Source organism: Bos javanicus, chromosome 24 (genome assembly GCF_032452875.1).
Source record: "Bos javanicus breed banteng chromosome 24, ARS-OSU_banteng_1.0, whole genome shotgun sequence".
In the NCBI taxonomy this organism is placed as follows: Eukaryota; Metazoa; Chordata; class Mammalia; order Artiodactyla; family Bovidae; genus Bos; species Bos javanicus.
Genome location: NC_083891.1, coordinates 54,145,053 through 54,169,659, shown reverse-complemented (window position 1 = coordinate 54,169,659; position 24,607 = coordinate 54,145,053). Strand labels below are relative to the sequence as shown.

General features: G+C 40.6%; 1 protein-coding gene across 3 annotated transcripts in view; it reads right to left on the bottom strand.

Annotated features, from left to right (window-relative positions):
• The window catches only part of RAB27B (RAB27B, member RAS oncogene family), a 177,166-nt gene that overhangs the window by 58,525 nt on the left and 94,034 nt on the right, over positions 1-24,607 (bottom strand). Inside the window, exon 1 of one of the 3 annotated variants that reach the window (XM_061400257.1) lies at positions 9,035-9,124. The exons of the other annotated variants lie outside the window; for them this stretch is intronic. The gene's annotated coding sequence lies outside the window, so the exon portion shown is untranslated. Of the gene's footprint in view, positions 1-9,034; positions 9,125-24,607 lie in introns of those variants that run through there. 3 annotated transcript variants of the gene reach the window in all.

The window sequence follows — 24,607 nt, the reverse complement described above, 5'->3', positions numbered from 1 at the left end:
GTCCATGGACACACATTTACAAGTCAATTATGTAACAGTATTTTACATGGGTTGGATATTTCAAAAGTAATCGTTACTAGATAATTATCCTTTAATTCTTTTAGAACATTGAGATACATTGTGTTACGCTTTGGTAAGCAGATCCTGAGATTAGAAGTGTCATAAATTCAGAGGCAGCAGAGTTGGAACAAAGCTATTGAGTACAACAAAGGGAATGGCAGTTAATTTGTTCTTCAATTAATATGTGCTGGGCATCAATTATTGAAGCATGATATTAATGAGCCAAAATCAATAGATTCAATCACTTGAGTACTCTGCTCGGTCTTTTGTTCTGTGGTACTGGAACACATTCCTAACTGAGCTATGACATGTCAGTTTTCACAAATGGGGCTGGGAGAAAACATGAGTGAACAGAATCCTAGGGCATGGAAATATTTAAAGTGGTTGCCCCACATACAGGGATAAATGATGCCCGATTCATAACTAAGAGCTACAGGCATATTTATCCTCCCAATTTAATAATAGCAATCAACATGATTATATATAACCTTACATTTCCCCTAAGTCCTTCCAGAATGTAAATGGCCTTATTAGCCAAAGCTGATTGGTGCTGACAGAACAGGAAGAAAATCATGACTCCTATCTTATGGCCACTAAACCTCCCTCTTCCCAGAGTCTCCTTCAGAGATGGCATTAGGTCTTAGGGATTTTCGTGATCACTTGCAGACCAGCACTTCCCAGTTGCTATTATCAGTCTGACCTCTCCTAGCAGGTTTAGAATCCTGAAGGCTTTTTCCTGGTAAATCCAGTTGAATCATTATAGGTGCCTGAAAGCCTCAGGTCTTCTCCTCCAACGTGCTTCACTTTCTCTACACCTAATCTCAATTCTGGGAACAGTTCATTCATCTAATGCCTCCTAACGGTTGAGCCCATAAAACTTTCTCTTTTCTCCTATAGCTGGTCAATGCCATTCATTAATTATTTCTCTAATCTGACTTCTCTTCTCCAACCTTAACCGTCTTTTGAGCTAATTTCAGACCATTTGTATGTCCCACTTCTAACTGCTCACTCTACGGTTTTAGCCCCCTTAGGTTTTATCTTCCTCTTTATTACCACAATACTGTGTTCAAACCACTAACAAACTTTACCAGGTTATACTCAAATTATCTGCTCATGGATCTACCTCAACAGATTCTAAGCTCTTCAGGAGCAGGAACTATGTCTTCCACATCCTTTCGATCAAACGACTAAATATGCTGCTGACACAAAAACAGCACATAATGAATATTTCTAATAAACAATTCAGATATGTAAAAATTATACCAGAAACTAAGTTGCTATTATTAGTTTTAACATGGTAGGCAGCTCTCTTTATTATAATAAATAATTGTAAATTTCAACTTTAACATGACTCAGTTCAGTTCAGTCGCTCAGTCGTGTCCGACTCTTTGTGACCCCATGAATTGCCTCCCAGCAACGTGGCATTTTCTCTAAAGTTTATACTCTGCAGGTAGAATTTGTGCTCTCCAAAGGATGTCCAGAATTCTTGGATTTTTATTTTCATGTTTTGGATCAAGTGGCAGTGTGCAATAACCCGTTTTTAGCAGAAAAGACTAAAAAGCAGTGAACTATTTTTTAACCCTCTTATTTCAATTTCTACACACCTTTAAAGAACATAATTCCTGAGAAATAAGACAAAAATGTTTCTACTGGTAATAAAACATGATGAAACAGAATACATGTCTTTCTTTAAATATATAGTTAACATTTATGAAACCTTGAAATTTACTCTTTTGAATTAGCTTTCTGTTCTCAAGGTGCCAAGCCTATCCCCTTGCTGCTGCTGCTGCTGCTGCTAAGTCGCTTCAGTCGTGTCCAACTCTGTGTGACCCCAGAGACGGCAGCCCACCAGGCTCCCCTGTCCCTGGGATTCTCCAGGCAAGAACACTGGAGTGGGTTGCCATTTCCATCCCCTTAAGTATATGCATATTTACTATATTGATTTTTTTTTTAATTCCCCGCCCCCCCTACTATATTGATTTTAAGAATCATTGCTACTCTGGACGAATTGCAGCATACCTCAGTCTTTATTCCACTAAAATTATCCTAATCCAACTCCTTCCAGAATGTAAAGGATAGGAAAAGAGTTTCTGGTCCCATGGGCCTCACACATGAGCTGACTTTAAAAAGTCAAAGTGTACTTGGCAAGCGTGAAAAACCAGAAGGAGTCAGACCCATGAAAACCACACTTGATTTGCAAAGCTGTGTTGGGAACCAGAGAGAAGAGCATTACAGCTCAAAGGAAATTCATCTTCATCACAACTCAGCTATTATCATAGAGCCGTTTCACAGAGAAAACCACACCATAAAACTCAAAGACCTCCCCCACCTCGCACCGGAAACAGATGCTCACCAGGCTTACCAAGTCTGCAGAGTAGGGCAAGCCTGCAGTGGGTGAAACCATCCCCGTTAGAGGGCAAAACATATGCAGGACATAGGGCCTCACCTTCCATTTCTCATCTCACTCTCACCTTTGTCTAAGAATACTCTTTGCAATCTGAAATGGAATGAGTTCTCACCAAATGTGCAAACTCCTGGGGTGGGAAGAGGGCACCTCCATTAGGAGACTATCCAGGAGCAGTACTAATAATGAGTTCTATATTCTACCTTTGTCTCCTTGGTTTTTCTAGTAGCTAAGTGAAAAAAATTATAATCTAACAAGGAGGGTTGGGGAAATTGCAGTTTTTAGGTCAGTTTCAAAATGACTAGCACCTGATGATGGCTTAGTCCAGTCCTGAGAAAAAAGCAAACCCAAAGTTGTTCATTCCATTTTATTGCTACTATGCAGTCTTCGTCAACTAGCATCCTGTATTTTTTTTTTAATTTTTAAATTTTTATATGATTTTTTAAAGTCATTTTCCAGTTAGAGTTATTGCAAGATATTGGCTCTATTCCCCATGTTGTACGATGCATCCTTGAAACGATCTTTCAGCCAGTAGTCTGTACCTCGCACTCCCCAGTCCTTGTACTGCCCTTCTCACAATGCATAACCACCGGTTTGTTCTCTATATCTGTGAGTCTGCTTCTTTTTGTTTTATTCACTAGTTATCTTTGACATGACAGGTTAGTTGTTCAGTTGGGTCTGACTCTTTCCGATCCCATGGACTGTAGCCCGCCAGGCACCTCTGTCCATGGAATTTGCCAGGCAAGAGTAGTGGAGTGGGTTGCCATTCCCTTCTCCAGGGCATCTTCCTAAACCAGGGGTCAAACCTGGGTCTCCTGCATTGCAGGAAGATTTTTACCACCAAGGAAACAACATTTTAGATTTCACATATAAGTGATGTGATATAGTATTTACCTTTCTTTGACTTATTTTACTTAGCATAATGCCTTCAAGTCCATCCATGTTGGTGCAAATGGCAATTTTTGTTCTTTTTTATGGCTGAGTAGTATTCAGTGTGGGCTTCCCCAATGGTTCAGTGGTAAAAAATCTGCCTGCAATACAGGAGATCAGGAGACTCAAATTCTATCCCTGGGTCAGGAAGATCCCTGGAGGAGGGCATGGCAACCCACTCCACTTTCTTGCCTTGAGAATTTCATGGACAGAGGATCCTGGTGGGCTATAGTCCATAGGGTCACAAAGAGTTGGACACACCTGAAGTGACTGAGCACAGTATTCCAGAGTGTGTGTGTGTGTATACCACGTCCTCTTAGCATCTCATTTCTAACATAAGATTAAAGAGTAGGGCTTTGTCATATCATGTCGTATTTATTTAAATTTGTTTCTACATGTTTTTAACCCTTAGTTGTAAATACCAGGATATTTTCACTACAGTGATTTTTCCTAGGATACGTTTTGCAGTGTTTTCTGTGTTGTTTCTCATAGAATCATTCACCTCCAAGCTCTGAGAGGCAGCCTTTGATAACTGGCATTGCCAACCTTGGAATGATTAAGATCAAAGTTTGAATAAGGGAGGGACAGGGCCAAGACTGGGTGTGATAGTTTCTGCCTCTTTAGTTGTTTTGTTCACTCAAAAAAAAAAAAAAATTAAGAAATTAGCAAATTAGATGCATTGCTCCAGTGCTTCCCGGCATTTGGAAAAAAGATTTCAGAAAATCCGAGGTCTAACTCAGCTCAAGGAGGCACCTTGGGTGAATATAAGAAAGCTCCCGATCTTGGAAAAGGCTTCTATTATTTTAGGCACTAAGAGAGGCCAGGTTTTCTGTTCCCTCTTTGAAAAATCTAGTTCCATTCTATACTTTTTAAAAAAGTATTTTCACGTATCCAGAAACACATATTAACAGTGCATTCTTTATGAAAATGTTGAATCACAGCCCATGAGAGCTGAGCAACGCTTTTAACAAGCTTCTCAGACTCTGAGGACCTTGCTTACGTTAGATTGGACAAATGTCACACAGACCCATTTTGCCTTTTCTAATTATTTTTGTACTGTATCCCTCAGGTCAGATTTAACTCACAGTTTCACTTTTCTGAGCAAGTTAAGAACAGAGCAACAAGAAAACAAATCGGGTTGACCCCAAGATCACTATAATTGACAATAAATTTATGGGTTACAGAAAGAAAGCTAAAATACAATCTTGAATATTTTCTTAAGCCTCTTAAAAAGAAATTTGCCCTCTTTTATAGAATTTATGTCTTTCTCTTTTTCTCTCTGTGTACATTGTGCATATATACTTATACATGTATATTATGAATATCTAAACTCATACACATAAATACATCTATAATTATGAATATCTATCTATCTGGATACATAGGTACATAAATGAAAGAGAGGAAAGAAACAAGGGGAAAAGGAAGGTAAGGAACTAAATGGGAAGCAAGAGTTACCTGGTTACCCAGGTCTAGAGCTAGACAATAGGGATATTAAAGTAATCAGTCCATTCCTTTTGTTGTACACAGGAGAAAACTGTGCCTTAAGGAAACTAAATGCCATACTCACAGCTTTACTACTCAGCACCAGTATAATTTGATTAATGATGGGCTTATCTGCCTTTTCTAAAATTGTTCCCCAGATTCTGTGAATCTTGATATCTTTGAATATAGTTTTACCTACTAAAAAAGGTTGTTATTGCATTTCTGAATATTAGACATTTGGTTTCTATGGCAGCTACAATTGCTATATACACGTGTGCAAGCTCAACTGCTTAGCCGTGTCTGACCCTCTGCAACCCCATGGACTGTAGCCCGCCAGTCTCCTCTGTCCATGGGATTTCCCAGGCAAGAATACTGGAGTGGGTTGCCATTTCCTCCTCCAGGCAACTGCCATATACTATGATGTTATTTACTTTACTTTGATGCTATGTTCTACAACCGTATAAACTAAATTTTCACTGTTATCTCTTAATATGTGATCTATAATATCTATCAAATATCAAACAAATTGTGTTCTTTCTTGGGTTTGTAGGATTACAGTTTTGAAAGAGAGGTTGAAGTTCATTTAGTTCAGCTTCTCAGTACAGACAATTCTCTATAACAAATAATTCATGGAGTGGACTTCTTAGTTTTCTCAGATACACCTTATCCCATCTTTGCAATGACTTCCCAGGTGGGCTTCCCTTGTGGTTCAGCTGGTAAAGAATCCACCCGCAATGCGGGAGACCCGGGTTCAATCCCTGGGTTGGGAAGATCCCCTGGAGAAGGGAAAGGCTTCCCACTCCAATATTCTGGCCTGGAGAATTCCATGGACTGTATAGTCCATGGGGTCGCACAGAGTCGGCCATGACTGAGCGACTTACACTCACTTCACCCAGGTGGTCTCTCCAGCCTCACTCTGTGCCCCTCTCTAGCCCTGCTTTCTAGTCTCTTCTGTTGTTTTCAGTCCCTAGGCTGTGTCTGATTCTTTGGGCTGCAGCCTGCCAGGTTTCCCTGTCCTTCACCATCTCCCAGAGTTTGCCCAAACTCATGTCCATCGAGTCAGTGATGCCATCCAACCATCTCATCCTCTGTTGCCCCCTTCTCCTACCTTCTATCTTTCCCAGCATCGGGGTTTTTCCAACGAGTTGGCTCTTCACATCAGGTGGCCAAAGTATTGGAACTTCAGCTTCTTTTCAACAGACAATATCTAAATGATAGTGTCGCCTTCCTTCACTCAGAATAAAAATCAAAAGCCAACATGCTTGCTTTCAAAGCCTTCTGTGACCTGCCCCAGTACGACCCTGCCCCCAGGGACACAGACAGCCTTCCTTGCCACTTCTGGAAGTTGCCAGGCAAACTCTTGCTTGTTGATCCTTCAGTCTAGACAGCTCTTCCTCCTTGTGCTGAGCTTCTGTAAGACCAACATTCAAATGTCACCTTCTCAGTTAGACTTTCCCTGGGCACCTGATCTAAAGTTTCAACACTGACTGGGCGTGTCACTGCCCCTGTTCGTTCCTTCTCTGCTTTACATTCTCGTCTAGCTCTTATCTCCAACGTATCACAGATCTAACTTGCACATCCATTTATTCTCTAAAGTAAAAGGCAAGTTCTCTGGAGTCCAGTCACTTATGTGCATTTGGTCCACTTCTGTTCACACAGAGCCCAGAATAAGGCTTGACACTATTAATAAATGTTTAAGAAGTGAACAAGAAATGTAAGTTCTTTTCCTCAACTACACTCACCAGTTGTTTACTTAGAAAAGACAACTTATTTAGAAATTTTTGGCTATGTGTTAAACAGCATTTTATTTTCATTACTGATAATCCAGACAAGTTTCCTTCATTTAAGGAGGGCTTATGAAAGATGGTTAATATTTAAAGAATATGAATAATGATTGCAAAGGGAGTGAAACAAGTTTAGTAATTCCCTCAACTCCATTTACGGAGTTTACAATTGGTTTTTATTATGCTTCATGGTGTTGCTACTTCCTACTACAGAATAAATGTCAGCTCCATTCTACACCTAATAATGAGTGAAAAAATTACACCATTCAGCCACCAACTCCAACAATGACTTACCCTTCATGGGAAACACCTAGTTTGTCCTGTCTGTTTTTACAGTAATTGTTCTCCTGTCTCTCAAAACTGCAATTACTTGCTTAAGAGCAGAACCAAGGTTGGTTAACCTACCTTGATGAATCAACTCAAGAAACTGGATTAATTGTGAGCTGAGCTTTATGTGAATAGTTGGTCTATGTTTCACGCTGTCCTGATCTGCAAGACCAAAAACCCAACCAAAAGTCTCCCAGGCTGAAGGTGGGAAAACAGCAGAGTTCTGTTTTTGAACCACCTGGGGCTTTGGATGGCTTCTATCTTTCCAGAAGTACAGTTAAATATAATGAAAAGCAGTTCAGAAACCAGTAGATAATTTTAATAGAAGCTGGTGTGCCAAGGAGCTGAGCAGATCAATTATATTAGAGTTACCTTCCCTATCAGGTAGTCAGATTCCTGTTCCAGAAATGGCCTATGAGGGAGTTGTGGTTTGCTTACATATGACAGATACCCTTTGATTCCTTCTTGGCATCTTTGAGAACAGGCTTGTCCGGTTTCATTGGCAAGGTTCTGTTCTTTCGAAAGCAAAGATGGTAACATTTATGGGAGGCCACTGTCAGTTCGTAAGCAGAAAAGCCTCCTTAACATTAAACTATCTGCCAAGATTAACTTGTTTTGGTCATTCCTAAAATCTCTTCTTGCCTTCAAGAAGTACTGATTCCCTCCAGGTAGAGGATTAATGATAGGAAACTGTGAAAAATAAGTATATGGGGGAACAGCACAAGGCAGGTATGACTCTCACTTCTTACTAAAATTTGGACTTTACAGTAGCTTGAAAATTCAATAAACTGAAATGCCTGAGGCTATACTGCTGAAGTTAACTTTTCTGTTAACTTCAAATTTAGAACTCTATAACCATGCACATAAAACACATATATATATATATATATAGATAGATATATGTTTGTTTATCTATAATATTACTGAAGATGTATGAATGTAACTGAATATTAAGAACAGTACATCTTTGAAACAGACTAAAAATCTATAACTATTATTATGTTCAATAATAATTTTGTTGCTAAGAACTCAGAGCCTCGAAGGCTGCAGTCCATGGGGTCGCTAAGAGTCGGACACGACTGAGTGACTTCCCTTTCACTTTTCACTTTCATGCATTGGAGAAGGAAATGGCAACCCACTCCAGTGTTCTTGCCTGGAGAATCCCAGGGACGGGGGAGCCTGGTGGGCTGCCGTCTATGGGGTCGCACAGAGTCGGACATGACTGAAGCGACTTAGCAGCAGCAGCAGCAGCAGCAGATACACAACTGGAATCATACATATCCTTAATTTTAGGTCTCGAAATAAAAAGCAGTAACAATGTTAACCAGTGTGTAACAGCTAGTAGCAAGTCTGATGACTTTGACCAAACTCAGCCTTTTCCTTAGGGACAGAGACTCCAGCTTCTTGCTTAGGGACATTCCACCTGATTCAATAGCTTGTGCGGAGTTGGAAACTCTTGGAAGCTCATTTATTATGACCAGTTGAACAAACACACGTGTACACACCCTTCTAGGACTGCAATACCCGGATCACAATTCTGAAAGAACAGGTTTAAAAAAAAAAACCTATCAGACAGACTCTTGATTTCTCTGGGGCTATTTCACCTGAGGACGGACAATCCCTTGTCTCACCTCACGAAATGACTTCTCCTTAAATGAACCTCGAAACACGATGATGATGAAGAATTGTTATTTCGGTTGTCTTTGAGATACAGATGGAAGGAAACTGACATTGCTAAGCCAGGTTCTTTTTTTAAAATCCCAACCAGCTGTTTGATCGGCGAGGACCAAAACAAAGACAGACACCAGCCAGTTTTCTGAGACATCCGCGCCCCCATCACGCCTGCACCAGAATCCCGGGTGGAAGCCGCCGATCCAGGGCGCTCACACCCCGAACCCCGCTCCAGACCCGGGGTCCGTCGCCGCCGGCCTACATCTCCCCATCCACGTCTCACTTCCTTTTCGCAGGCGAGCCGCTCCGCAAACCCCCGAGTGGGTGGGAACACATTCCAGCAATAACAGCCCGGCTGGCCGCCCCAACTCACCAGCCTGCGAAGTTTTCCTTGGCGAGAGGTGTCGGGTTTCAGAGGTTTCCTTCCCCCTTCCCCAAGCCCTGGAACTCCTGGACACCAGCCACGGCCCGGGGTCTGCCTTCCAGGGCGACGGTCCCGGGCACCGCTCCGATTTTTTTTCCCCCCCAACCTGTGGCTCTGGCTCGCTCCAACAGCCGGCGGATCCCTAGCCCCTGCCCGTCGGGACTGCAAGCGGCAGGACTGGAAGCACCACCCCCGAGTCCGCCGAGCCCGGGATCTGCAGGGCTCGCGTGTGACGAAGGCGTGTCTCCCAGTCCTAAGGCGGACGTGCTGGGCGCACCTCCGGCTAATCTTGCTGGTGACTCAAAGGCGCTCGGTTTCTGCTCCGAGTTCTCGGCTCTGTGGGTCTCCAAGCCCCAGCAGCCAGCTCATTTTGAGTCCTTGATTTCGATGTTTTCTTGGATTTTTTTCCAAAGAGCCCCTGGGCACTGTGAAAACGGCCTCTAAGGCACTGCATTTTCTCCTCCGGGAGGGGAGGTCTTCCTTAACTAGAGACCAAGGAGTTGCCAGTGGAGAGGGGAGAGGGGCCTCCGGAAATAAAAAGGCTGAGAAGGAAATCTGTGTTTTAAAAGTTAGGGTCTGTTCATAGGAATCCATTCACAAGGATGCTTCACCTCACCTTTGCCTCCTACAGTCATTTCAGAGATCTGCAGCTGAGTCAACAGGGGTCCTGTCTATGAGATCAGAGGAAACCAGGGAGCACACACAATCTCTGAACACATCTTTATTAAGCAAAACACCTGGAGTAACATGCAAATTTGGCCTTGGAATATGGAATGAAGCAGGGCAAACACTAATAGAGTTTTGCCAAGAAAATGCACTGGTCGTAAAAAACACCCTCTTCCAACAACGCAAGAGAAGACTCTATACATGGACATCACCAGATGGTCAACACCGAAATCAGATTGATTATATTCTTTGCAGCCAAAGATGGAGAAGCTCTATACAGTCAGCAAAAACAAGACCAGGAGCTGACTGCGGCTCAGACCATGAACTCCTTATTGCCAAATTCAGACTTAAATTGAAGAAAGTAGGGAAAACCACTAGACCATTCAGGTATGACCTAAATCAAATCCCTTATGATTATACAGTGGAAGTGAGAAATAGATTTAAGGGCCTAGATCTGATAGATAGAGTGCCTGATGAACTATGGAATGAGGTTCGTGACATTGTACAGGAGACAGGAATCAAGACCATCCCCATGGAAAAGAAATGCAAAAAAGCAAAATGGCTGTCTGGGGAGGCCTTACAAATAGCTGTGAAAAGGAGAGAAGCAAAAAGCAAAGGAGAAAAAGAAAGATATAAACATCTGAATGCAGAGTTCCAAAGAATAGCAAGAAGAGATAAGAAAGCCTTCTTCAGCGATCAGTGCAAAGAAATAGAGGAAAACAACAGAATGGGAAAGACTAGGGATCTCTTCAAGAAAATCAGAGATACCAAAGGAACATTTCATGCAAAGATGGGCTCGATAAAGGACAGAAATGGTATGGACCTAACAGAAGCAGAAGATATTAAGAAGAGATGGCAAGAACACACAGAAGAACTGTACAAAAAAGATCTTCCTGACCCAGATAATCATGATGGTGTGATCACTGACCTAGAGCCAGACATCCTGGAATGTGAAGTCAAGTGGGCCTTAGAAAGCATCACTACGAACAAAGCTAGTGGAGGTGATGGAATTCCAGTTGAGCTATTCCAAATCCTGAAAGATGATGCTGTGAGAGTGCTGCACTCAATATGCCAGCAAATTTGGAAAACTCAGCAGTGGCCACAGGACTGGAAAAGGTCAGTTTTCATTCCAATCCCAAAGAAAGGCAATGCCAAAGAATGCTCAAACTACCGCACAATTGCACTCATCTCACACGCTAGTAAAGTAATGCTCAAAATTCTCCAAGCCGGGCTTCAGCAATATGTGAACCGTGAACTTCCAGATGTTCAAGCTGGTTTTAGAAAAGGCAGAGGAACCAGAGATCAAATTGCCAACATCTGCTGGATCATGGAAAAAGCAAGAGAGTTCCAGAAAAACATCTATTTCTGCTTTATTGACTATGCCAAAGCCTTTGACTGTGTGGATCACAAGAAACTGTGGAAAATTCTGAAAGAGATGGGAATACCAGACCACCTGATCTGCCCCTTGAGAAATTTGTATGCAGGTCAGGAAGCAACAGTTAGAACTGGACATGGAACAACAGACTGGTTCCAAATAGGAAAAGGAGTTCGTCAAGGCTGTATATTGTCACCCTATTTATTTAACTTATATGCAGAGTACATCATGAGAAATGCTGGACTGGAAGAAACACAAGCTGGAATCAAGATTGCCGGGAGAAATATCAATAACCTCAGATATGCAGATGAAACCACCCTTATGGCAGAAAGTGAAGAGGAACTCAAAAGCCTCTTGATGAAAGTGAAAGTGGAGAGCGAAAAAGTTGGCTTAAAGCTCAACATTCAGAAAATGAAGATCATGGCATCTGGTCCCACCACTTCATGGGAAATAGATGGGGAAACAGTGGAAACAGTGTCAGACTTTATTTTTCTGGGCTCCAAAATCACTGCAGATGGTGACTGCAGCCATGAAATTAAAAGACGCTTACTCCTTGGAAGGAAAGTTATGACCAACCTAGATAGCATATTCAAAAGCAAAGACATTACTTTGCCAACAAAGGTCCATCTAGTCAAGGCTATGGTTTTTCCTGTGCTCATATATGGATGTGAGAGTTGGACTGTGAAGAAGGCTGAGCGCAGAAGAATTGATGCTTTTGAACTGTGGTGTTGGAGAAAACTCTTGAGAGTCCCTTGGACTGCAAGGAGATCCAACCAGTCCATTCTGAAGGAGATCAGCCCTGGGATTTCTTTGGAAGGAATGATACTAAAGCTGAAACTCCAGTACTTTGGCCACCTCATGCGAAGAGTTGACTCATTGGAAAAGACTCTGATGCTGGGAGGGATTGGAGGCAGGAGAAGGGGACGACAGAGGATGAGATGGCTGGATGGCATTACTGACTCGATGGACATGAGTCTCAGTGAATTCCGGGAGTTGGTGATGGACAGGGAGGCCTGGTGTGTTGCAGTTCATGGGGTCGCAAAGAGTCGGACACGACTGAGCATCTGATCTGATCTGATCTGGCCACACCCACGATCCTGTCTGGCTCTTTTGAGATCACATCTCAGACAGACTAAGACATCTTTGGTGTTTAGACTGATGGTAAGAGCCCAAGGTTGAAGACATACTATAGCAATTGACTTATTTTTCCCCACTGTGAAGAAAGTGAAAAAGTTCCAAATGTGTTGCTTGCATACATGTTGGTGAACAGTGAGGTGATTGCTTAAGTGTTCACTGTTTGACCAGTTCTGACAGAGTGCCTTAGAGACAACGGGAGAGGCACTGACATTATCAGCAATGGATCATTGTGGGAGAAGCGCTGCCGGAGGAGTTTAAAACAAAAGAACCTAAAACCCAAACCAAATGCAAGCAAACCATAGCAAAGCAGTGAAGAGCAGTGTTGGAGAAAACATGTGGTTTCACAGGAATCTGTCTATTCTACTAAGAAAATTTGGGAGAAGCTCTATTTTCTGTGCCTCAGTGTTCTTATCTTGAAAGTGGGGAGAATAAAATGCCTTTGTAGGGTTATTGTCAGTAAATGAGTTCAGATCAGCAAAGCACATAGACCAGTGGTATAGTAAAGTCTTTAAGGGTGTTCAGTTCAGTTCAGTTGCTCAGTCGTGTCCAACTCTTTGCGATCCCATGAATTGCAGCACGCCAGGTCTCCCTGTCCATCACCAAGTCCCAGAGTTCACTCAAACTCACATCCATCGAGTCCATGATGCCATCCAGCCATCTCATCCTCTGTCGTCCCCTTCTCCTCCTGCCCTCAATCCCTTCCAGCATCAGAGTCTTTTCCAATGAGTCAACTCTTCTCATGAGGTGGCCAAAGTACTGGAGTTTCAGCTTTAGTATCATTCCTTCCAAAGAACACCCAGGACTGATCTCCTTTAGGATGGACTGGTTGGATCTCCTTGCAGTCCAAGGGACTCTTAAGAGTCTTCTCCAACACCACAGTTTAAAAGCATCAATTCTCCTTTGCTCAGCTTTCTTCACAGTCCAACTCTCACATCCATACATGACCACTTGGAAAAACCATAGCCTTGACTAGACGGACCTTTGTTGGCAAAGTAACGTCTCTGCTTTTGAATATGCTATCTAGGTTGGTCATAACTTTCCTTCCAAGGAGTAAGCGTCTTTTGTTGTCGGAACATTATTTTGGTAACAATTATCTGCTCCTTTCTCCCAAAGTAAAGTCTGATTTATAAATACTATACTGATCTACTGGGAACTATTATTGGAGGTTCAGGTTATAGATTTTCAAATATATATGCTGGGAATATATGTTTATAGTATAATCTATTTTGCATCAGCAATATCTGTACTGCTGTGTGTGTCTATGGGGCCTGAGAGAAAAGAAATACATAAACAGCCTTGACTTTATTCTTCTTTTCATAGCACATTAATTTACAATGATTCTCTGTACATGATATAAAATGGCGATCTGTATTCTTCACTTAGTTTATGTGTTCACTTACTTACTTAATCCTACCAGCTGTTACTTCCCATATTCAACAGCTCTGATGGTGCCTTTATCCCTAGGTCATCTCACTGGACTTTCACAAAGTTGCTTTGAAAGAGGCAAGGCATCTATTATTTTTTATTGTCCTCATTTTTAAGAATGAAGAAACTCAGGTTGAGAAAGTCCCAACAACATGCCCAGAATCCCAAAGGTCCAGGAATGTAGGATTCAGATCTGCTGATCCGGAAGGCAAAGCTCATAGTAGTCAGGACACCGTGCTGCCTGCCCTCCACTTAAGGGGAAAGTGCCTCTCGTGAGAAAGTCTAACACACACAGTTACCATCTGCTCTCTTTGCCAGCTTCACCTTCTCTAAAAGGTAAGTGTGTCAGCTGCCTCGTAGGGCTAACTCCTGCAGGGACAACTCTCTAGGAGTCACCTGCTACACAAGGCCTGTGTTTCTAGTTCCGAGGTGCTAGTGTTACACGGGCATGCTCTTCAGCTACTCCAGAGGGTGGACCTTTCCTTCCCTGTGGGAAGAGGGTTCCAAGGAGGAGATGGCAGTGGGAGAATATGAGCAAAATGATTCCCAGCCACTTCATGAAGGCCACTTTGACCAAAGACAGAGCAGAATAAAAAACCCTGGAAAACCATGAAAACAAGGTGACAGCATCCTGTGACAGAAAAAAAAAAAAAAGCCTTTCTGCACCTGGCGTTTGCATAGCACAAATTCAATAGACATAGTTTCTCTCAATAAGCTTATCACTGAATAAATACAGCACTAAGGTAAAGAGATAAATAAATGCACCTGGGTGTTTAAAATGGTTAAACACCTCTCCCTCCCCAATCTCCTCTGACACAAGAATGAACACATTTGGAGGACTTCCCTGTAGGCCCAGGGGTTAAGGCTTCTAATGCAGGAGGTGTGGATTCGATCGCTGGTCAGGAAGTTAAGATCCCACATGCCTCACAGCCAAAAAACATAAAACAGAAACAATATTTAACAAATTCAATAAAGACTTTAAAAATGATCTGCATCCAAAATACATTTTTATATGCTATGAAATCTTAAAGACAAATAAAGAGAAATCAAGAGATAAATAAACTGCAATAGGCAGTTTGGAAAAATCTAAGTCAGATGGAAGCTGGGTAACTGATCAGGAAGAGGAGCAGTTGTATACTGCTTGCCTGTAGGAGGGGTGATGGATGAGAAGCAGTAACTCCTTGTGTAACCTGAGAGGCTCAAGCCGAGGAGGCGGAAATCCCATCGGAGAAGGAGGCCAGCTGGTGGGGTGAACACAGGGATTTGGTTAGACGTCTGTATTCAGAATGTCCGGACCCAAAGTTCACTTCTCCACCGCCATACAATCAACCAATTGTACATAAGTCTCTCCATCTGCTCAACTCAGCCTCCAGGAGACTGAGGTTTATTTTCTGGTGAAAGTAAACTAGAATATTTTGTGGTTTAACAAGATGAACTGAACACATGCATTTTTACTCTGCTCCTGTAGAAAATGAATTAAAAACAAGTGGACTTCAACATAGTAAAAAAAAAAAAAATTCAAAATTCAAAATACACTCAAAATTTTACAAATTTGAAAGATGGGTGGATTATAAAATGGACAGTCCAGGAGTATAATTTTTTGTTAAGCTATTGAACACACCAAGATATGTCATTCTGAGATATTAGCAGCCCAGGAATAAAAAGAACAAAAACATCTTCCAGAAACATAAAGCAGATAACATACAAAGGAAAATAATAAAAATTATATTGGATTTCTCAAGAGCAATAATGGATCCAGAAGACTCGTTAAGTGCCTTCACAATTTATGAGTGAAACTATTTTGAAATGAAAATTGTGTACCCACACAAAATGTTAGCCAAGTGTGATTAAAATATGTTTAGATGTGTAAAGAACCAAAAACATAATGCCTTTATTGTGTTTAAGGGAGGATCCCCAAAATAGGCTTATAAATCAAGAAAGAGGAGATGGAACCCAAGAAATGAAGGCCCAGCACAGGAGAGACTGAAGTGAAATCTCCATAACAACAGGCCGGATAGAAGCAGAAGAGTGGACGGCAGAGGCAAAGTCTCCTGGAAATAATTAGTTCATGGACATGTACATTTGAAACATTTTGGATAATGTCCATGTAGCAGAGTGTTCATCCAGTTCCAGGTTTTCTCTTCTGAGCGTCCCACTGGATTTCAATTCGTAGCCCTTTGCCGGTAGGGAGGCATGTAACTGAGTTCCAGCCAATGACATGTGGGCAGTAGTGACCTACACCACTTCCAGGTCATTCCCATAAAATGACCTGTGAGATCCTCCATGCTTTCTCTCTTTCCTTATTGGTATCCAGACATAAAGACTAGTGAAGAGCTCTGAAGCCCTAGAAGACATTAAATCCCCAAGATGAAAGAAATTGAGGCTCTGAATGATTGTGTGGCATAGAAACCCTAACCATCACCCTCTGGGCCATGGCATGAGCAAGAAGTAAACTCACACTGAGATAAGCCAATGAGAGCTTTTGGAGTTGTTTGTTAAAGTAGTTAGACTGTTCTGTTACAGTTTGAAAGACCATTTAAGGGCATTTATGAGTCATTTATGGGCTTCCCAGATGGTGCTAGTGGTAAAGAACCTGCCTGCCAATGCAGGAGACACAGGTTTGATCCCTGGGTCAGGAAGATGCCCTGGAGGATGCCCTGGAGGATACTGGATACCCTACTCCAGTATCCTTCCCTGGAGAATCCCATGGAGAGAGGAGCCTGGTGGGCTACCGTCCACAGGGTCGCAAAGAGTTAGACCTGCTTAAAGCAACTTAGCATGCATGCATGAATAATTTATATTAGGTACAAAGTATATTAAACAAATTGAAAAAGGATATTAATAACTCCAGGAGAAACAAAAGGTTATGACTAAAGAAAAGTAGTAATAATATAGCATTTCATTCAGATGTGAATATAATCAGAATAATGGGAACTCTAACAAGAGAGTAAACATAAGCCACGATATAACTGCATGTGAAGCGTGACTATAGGGAAAGATGGTATACATACGTGCAAGAGAACTAAATACTCAGGTATTATACATAGAGTCAATAAACAGTGTGTTAAATTGCTAAACAAAGAAAGGCAGGATAAGCAAACCTTTAAGAAATATGCAAGTAAATATAATAAAAATCCACTAAAAGAGTCAAAGTCAAGAATTTTGCTGTAGGGATTAAGACTAGGACTTAAGAGGAAATCTGTGCTATTTTTTTTTTAAAGAATTTGAACACCTTTTTTAAAAACTATGAGATGTTTTTACGTTAGTAAAATTAATATTAAAGGAGTTTTAAAATATACAGAGGAAAACAAAAGATACATGTTCAATAGAGAAACATTATAATTCATTATTACTTTCACATATTTTTGCATAATAGCCTAAGAGCGGTGGAGAAAGTGAATTTGGGGTGCAGACTGAAGGTAGATTTGAGAGGTTTGCACAGTCGTTTATTGACTCAGCAAACATTTATTAAGTAACATGCGCCTGATCCTTAGGGCTCTCAGGCGCTAGAGATGAAATGGAGAACTTGAAGGAAAAACGTGAGGTACACTGAGAGAAGGAACACTGAAATACGGCTTCCCTGGTGGTCAGACAGCAAAGCGTCCGCCTGCAATGCGGGAGACCCGGGTTCGACCGCTGGGTCGGGAAGATCCCCTGGAGAAGGAAATGGCACCCCACTCCAGTACTCTTCCCTGGGAAATCCCATGGACAGAGGAGCGTGGTAGGTTACGGTCTATGGGGTCGCAAAGAGTCGGACACGACTGAGCAACTTCACTTTCCACTTACACTGAGAAAAGGAACATTTCAAAGTTTTAAACAAAAAATTGGTTTCTTCTCTCTCGTCCTAGGTGACACGAGCCACTGACTTAGCTTGCTTTTCGTACTTCAAAATCGTCTTATAAGAGGTCCACACTGATGAGATCAGAGGTTTCCTAACTCACCCCTCTTCTGGGTCTGAAGTGAAGGCTCTGCCAGGTAGTCATGCTCAGGCTTGCCTCCACCCTCTGCTGACCTGCAGTCCATATGAGGTCTCTCTAATCACAAATAAAAATCAACCCCTCCCTAGGGTGAGGAGGCCCCACAGTATGACTAAAACTCACAAGACTGGACTCCCAGGTCATGCTAGTTTTCCTAACTACTTTTAAAGACATGATGTCAAGGAATATATATACCTGAATGAATTTTTACTGGCAATTATTTTAAATGTGTATCACATCAAGACCTGTTTTAGGCATTAAAGTGGACCTGTTCACATAATTATATGTATAGCATCTATTCTATGGTGATGTCTTAACTTCCCCACTTCTAATTTCATTTTGACTCAGTTTCTTAAAATGTGAAATGGACATACACTGGAACTTTACATGGTAATTATGTAACTTAGCCTAATTCTCTCTATGTTAAAGAAACATTCTGTGGGAAGGGACCAAATGGTTTCATGAATAATGTTTGCATATAGACAAAAAACAAAAAATGCTATAATTATGGGCAAAATTATAATGATAAAACTCTTTTATCAATTTATCAAATTGATTAAGGAGAAATAGATTCATATTGATAAAAAACTAAGGAGACAGCAAAGAATACAGTGGCAACACATATACATATGCATAAATATAGTCATATATCAACATATATAATTGCACATATGAACGTTGGTACGGTCATTTAAAAGCACATGTGAAGTGTGTGGGTATATATGTGTAAAGCTAGCTTTACAGTGAGATAAAAAATAAAATGTCCTATGAGCCTGCCATGTAAATGTAAATGAACATAGGGTGATTCTGTCATTTTCCCAAAATATCAAAAAACAGTGTTCTTGTTCACAATTTTTGCTACTTTTTAACTGCAAACATTTCAACTGAGATGCCACACATCCAGGAATAATTTAATCTGTCTTAGATTCGTTTGCTGGCCTTTTAGCAAATTATCAGGTAATCTGTTCAAGCATCCAAACTGACATCGATTGATGTAATTGCAGGTAAATATGTCTTTTTCTCCAAATACTTTTTTGATCAAATTAAAGTTCTTTCATTAATATTCCATTATAAAAGATCTAGAGTGACACCAATACAGGATAAACATCTTTTTAAAGACACAATCTGGGAAATGATGTGCTTTGTGTCTGATCATATATGATAGTAGAAGATAATTTGCAAAAATAACAATTAGCAAATGAAGATTTGGTGATATGCAAGAAGCCCATGTTAAATAATTACTTTTTAAAATTTATTTTTAATTGGAATGTAACTGTTTTACAATGTTGCACTGGTTTCTGCTGTACAACAATGTCATTTAGCTATATCCCCTCCCTCTTATTTCCCTCCTGTCCATAAATGATTACTTTTTAAAACTACATTTTTAAGAAATAGGCTGTTTCATTAAATGATCTTTAATTATAATTACATGAAATATCATTTAATCCATTTTTGTAATCAATATGGCAACAGTTTATATACCTATAATAATTCTATCATATTTGTAAGATATATTTAAATTTCCTGTTTCCAAAATAGCATGAAAACTGTAGGTACCTTAGCCCATATAATACCTCCTGAAATATGCATCGCTGCCATAACCACTAAATAGGTCCCGATTCTGTGCAACTTCTATACATATTGCTCCTGAAGATTGGGAGAATGGAAGAAATTCTCTGTATCATATAAAATACGTGTTTTGTTAGAACTATTAAACTTATTTTAAATAAATGGTGAGTAATTTATTTTTATAGTCATATATTTAGTGCAGGTCTTAAAAGAGACAATATTTTTAAAGAACTGGTTAAAGAACACTTGATCAGAATGAAGATACCACAGCTAATAAGAACTCCTTTTCTTGCATTACACTGCCTGTGAAAGTAAAGTGTTAGTTGTTCAGTCATGTTCAACTCTTTGCGGCCCATGGACTGTAGCCCCCCAGGTTCCTCTGTCCATGGGATTCTCCAGGCAAGAATACTGGAGTGGGTTGCCATTCCCTTCTCCAACAGCTCTTCCTGATCCAGACATCGAGCACAGGTCTCCTGCATTGCAGGCAGGTTCTTTGCTGCTTGAGCTACCTGGGAAGCCATTGTCTGTAAAATGTGGTAAGTATTAGTCAACTTATAAAGCATTCAAACCCCACTTTTTGTTTGTGGGGTCTTGATTCATGTCTTGGTGAGAGCCCCCTATAAAAGCCAAAGGGCTCAGATACTCATGACAGTGGTGGGAGAATGTGAATGTGGGTAGAATGCAGTAACATGAAGCGATTCCAATGGTGCTGTTCTAATTATGTGCTCGAGTGCTTTTAGGCTTATAACTCTAGCTCTATGCCAGCATGCCCTGGAGTGGAGACCACAAAATACCAGACCCGGAAAAAGGAATCTTACAACTAGAAGAAATATGAAACTTGTTAATTTACACAAGCAAAGAAATGAAAAATACATATGGGAATGGATTTGAAAGGTGCTTATACCAGGGAGGAAGGAACAGTTTCAGAACAGGATGGCTGGTTAATATGGATGTTCAGGATAAAAGGTACTAATTTGATTAGCTCAGAATGCTTGCAATTGTTTTCAGTTTGATGAAATTCAAACCTAGAGTAAGTCCTACCTTAATTCAAAGACTCACCCTTGATCTTTCGGAAGGACACTGAACAACTCTGCAAATACCATGCAGAATGTCTCCTTTGTACGTTTTCCCAAAAGATCATGTTGCTATTACAATTTCCCAAGGTGATATTGGGGAAACATGATCTTTTCCCGAACAGCAGAAAGTCAACCCTGAGATATCACTAATGTCTGAGTAATAAGAAAGTCACTGCAATTCAAAGATAGGAGTCAGGGCTGATGCCTTAATCAAATTCAGCTTCACAGTGGGCTCAATAGGAACTCAAATCTATCTCATTTTTCTCTAACCAATAGGTTAAATGTGATAGAAAGCTAATTTGAAGATATTCAAACTATGCAATGCAACCATAGAGAACACTTCCAATTAGATAATTTTTCTCTGAAAGAATTATAGATATTCATGTCATTACTAGGAAAGATACAAAAACGGTGATTCCTATCACATCTCCACTTGATTCTCTACAATGACCTGTGTCAAAGGTGAATGGGTCTTCAAGAATGTCAATAAACATCTCTACACTTAATCAGATGGTTTCAACTGCAACTAATGCAATTAAATAGACACAGTTTCTAAGATAGCTTCTTACATGATATACTTGGATGAAAATGTGAAAGTGTTAGTTGCTCAGTCATGCCCAACTCTTTGTGACCCCATGGACTGCAGCCTGCCAGGCTCCTTTGTCCATGGGATTCTCCAGGCAAGAATACCAGAGTGGGCTGCCATTTTCTTTTCCAAGAAGTCTTCCCAACCCAGGGATTGAACCCAGGTCTTCTGCACTGCAGGCAGATTCTTTAGAGCCATCAGGGAAGCCAATATACTTGGATCAGTTCAGTTCAGTTCAGTCGCTCAGTTGTGTCCGACTCTTTGCGACCCCATGAATTGCAGCACGCCAGGCCTCCCTGTCCATCACCAACTCCTGGAGTTCACTCAAACTCAACGTCCATGGAGTCAGTGATGCCATCCAGCCATCTCATCCTCTGTTGTCTCCTTCTCCTGCCCTCAATCCCTCCCAGCATCAGAGTCTTTTCCAATGAGTCAACTCTTCACATGAGGTGGCCAAAGTACTGGAGTTTCAGCTTTAGCATCAGGCCTCCCAAAGAAATCCCAGGGCTGATCTCCTTCAGAATGGACTGGTTGAATCTCCTTGCAGTCCAAGGGACTCTCAAGAGTCTTCTCCAACACCACAGTTCAAAAGCATCAATTCTTTGGCGCTCAGCCTTCTTCACAGTCCAACTCTCACATCCATACATGACCACAGGAAAAACCAGAGCCTTGACTAGACAGACCTTTGTTGACAAAGTAATGTCTCTGCTTTTGAATATGCTGTCTAGGTTGGTCATAACTTTCTAGATGACTCTAAATCATTTATTTACTGAATTACCTGAAAGTCTCTCCAACTGATCCAGATTTAGACAGAGCATTTTTGTTTCTTGTACTTTAAGTCCAAGAGGTTTATAATAAAAGAATTATCTGTAGCAATGTCCTATATAGAACCTTTGGCGTCGCCTAGTAGGGAAACCATTTTGGAAGCTTCTGTGTGTAAAATCATAGAATGGAAAGTCTTCCCAGGTTCAGGATAAAGTAAGGTGAACCAGCATTCTAAATCAAAAGGCTTGGCTTTCCCTCCATAGTTGGCCAAAAGACATTTGTGGTGATTCTTCTTTGATTTTTACATGTCAGAAACAGAGGGATTTAAGATAATTCGTTCTGCTTATAAAAATTTCATATGTCTGACAACAGTATATGTGTCCAAAGAATGAATGTTTGTTTAATGAGTCAATAAATAAATGGATTTGTTCACTGCCTTGACATCCTTAGCGAGGAAATTTTCTCAAAAAGTGGGAGTGGCGGGATGGAGAAGAGTCACTTGTCCATTCTGATTTTAATATATTTCATCAAATCTTATTTTTCATAACTGAAAAACTAAAAGTTCAAAAACTAGATTTGTAAAAATGATTCAAAGAGCTGTATATCAGACTCTCAATGTGAATGTGATCTGAGATAAAAGCAACCACAGCAAATTAAGGAAACTCCTCGAGGCAGCATGATACAAATGTGTGTATTTTATTTTCACTGAAAATTAGAAAGAGAAATTTTGATTCTCTCATTTTAGTTATCATAAACTTATGCTACAATTAAAAGTAAACATATTGGCAACTCTCCTACTACTTAACACAAGATAAATAAATCACAGAAATACCTTGGCTATTCCTGGGCACCCTCAGCCTTACCTCATCTCATTAGTGACTAAACTGGATCTGTAACAATCAGAAAATTCATGGCCCAACTTGCACTTGATTATCTAAGATCTTTTAACATTGGTCATCACCCTTAGCAATCTGCTTTCTCCAACTCATAGCAAGTGATTACAAGTTTTCTATCTCTTCTTCCTCCTTGAGACTTTCACTGTAAAGACAAAACTATTATCATTCATACTTCTGTTTTACAGTTAGGAATTAAAATGAAATATTTGCTTAAATAATTCATTCAATTGTTAATAACCACCCAATACGTTAGAGGGAAAATTTAATATGTAAAACCACACATGGCCATTCCTCAGTTATTTGGGGATAAATATATTTACAGATACAGGCTTTTGATAACACTGGAAATTCGTAAAATATCTCCAAGTTGAATACAGTCCCTGACCTCATAACTCAATGACCCCGTGATTTATGGAGTAGCAGCTATTGTTCTTACAGAAATACAGACTCTTCCTCCTTTTGTTTTTTTCCTGGTTCTGCTGCTGCTGCTGCTAAGTCACTTCAGTCGTGTCCGACTCTGTGTGACCCTATAGACGGCAGCCCACCAGGCTCCTCTGTCCCTGGGATTCTCCAGGCAAGAACACTGGAGTGGGTTGCCATTTCCTTCTCCAATGCATGAAAGTGAAAAGTGAAAGTGAAGTCACTCAGTCATGTCCGACTCTTAGCGACCCCATGGACTGCAGCCTACCAGGCTCCTCCGCCCATGGGATTTTCCAGGCAAGAGTCCTGGAGTGGGGTGCCATTGCCTTCTCCACTCTTAGTGTTTATTAGTATTAAATAGTTAAGTCCTGTGTTCCTTGCCAAGTCCAAGTTTGGATTTGGCACCTATTTTATATTTTTCACTTATTTGTATCTGTTTATACCCCAACTTGCTTTATAAAGATAATAGTTTGTTATATAAGTGCATAAAATTCCAGTAATAAAAATAACATTGAAATCAATAAATATAAAAAAGGGCCATAAAGTTGAATAGGCTCTTTATAAAAAGAGAAAAATCCAAATATCCAGTAAACATGAAAAGTTGCTCAACCCCACTAGCCAGCAAAGAAATGCAAATTAAACCATAATGAGATTCAACTATGCATCTATAAGTATGAATAAAACCAAATACCAGGTGTTGGTGAGGGCATGGGGCAAATGAAATGCTTGTTTATTGCTATTGGAAGTGTAAAATGATTTGACTATTTTGGAAAACTAAACTTGGGCAGATATATATATATGATATATGATTTAAATATATGATTTGTAGAACTTTGGGCTTCCCTGGTAGCTCAGGCAGTTAAGAATTTGCCTGCAATGTGGGAGACCTTGGTTCAATCCTTGGGTTAGGTAATTCCCCTGGAGGAGGGCATGGCAACCCACTCCAGTTCTTGCCTGGAGAATCCCCCTGGACAGAGGAGACTGATGGGCTACAGTCCATGGGGTTGCAAAGAGTTGGACACAACTGAATGACTAAGCACACAGAACTCTGTAACATGTTCACCAGAAGTCTTTTACAAGAGCTACCTGTAGTATTAATAATTACAAACTGAAAACAACTTAAATGTTCATTAATAATAACATAAAAAATTAAACATCATCAACTCAATGGACATGAGTTAGAGCAAACTCCAGGAGACAGTGGAGGTCAGGGAAGACTGGCATGCTGCAGTCCATGGGGTCGCAAAGAGTCAGACTCTACTGAGTGAATGAACAACAACAAAAAACTAAATTACTTGTGTTCATAAAATGGAATATTATACATCAATGGGGACAGAGTGTTTTTACCTGCAATATTGAATCATGCAGGCATAATGCTGCAAGAGAAAATCTAGCCACAAAACAATATATATGTTAAATATGTATATATCCAAAGGCAGGCAAAATTAATCTATAGAGTTAGCCGTCAAGATAGTGGTTATCTTGTTGGGATTGATGGCAGTGGCTAAGAAGAGACTGGAAAGAAATTCTAGGGATGTTCCAGCTCTTTGTGTGCTGGTTACAAGATGCATTTGTTCTGTGATTACACGTACAATTTGTACACATTTCTGCATGCACTTTGTCCAGCCAT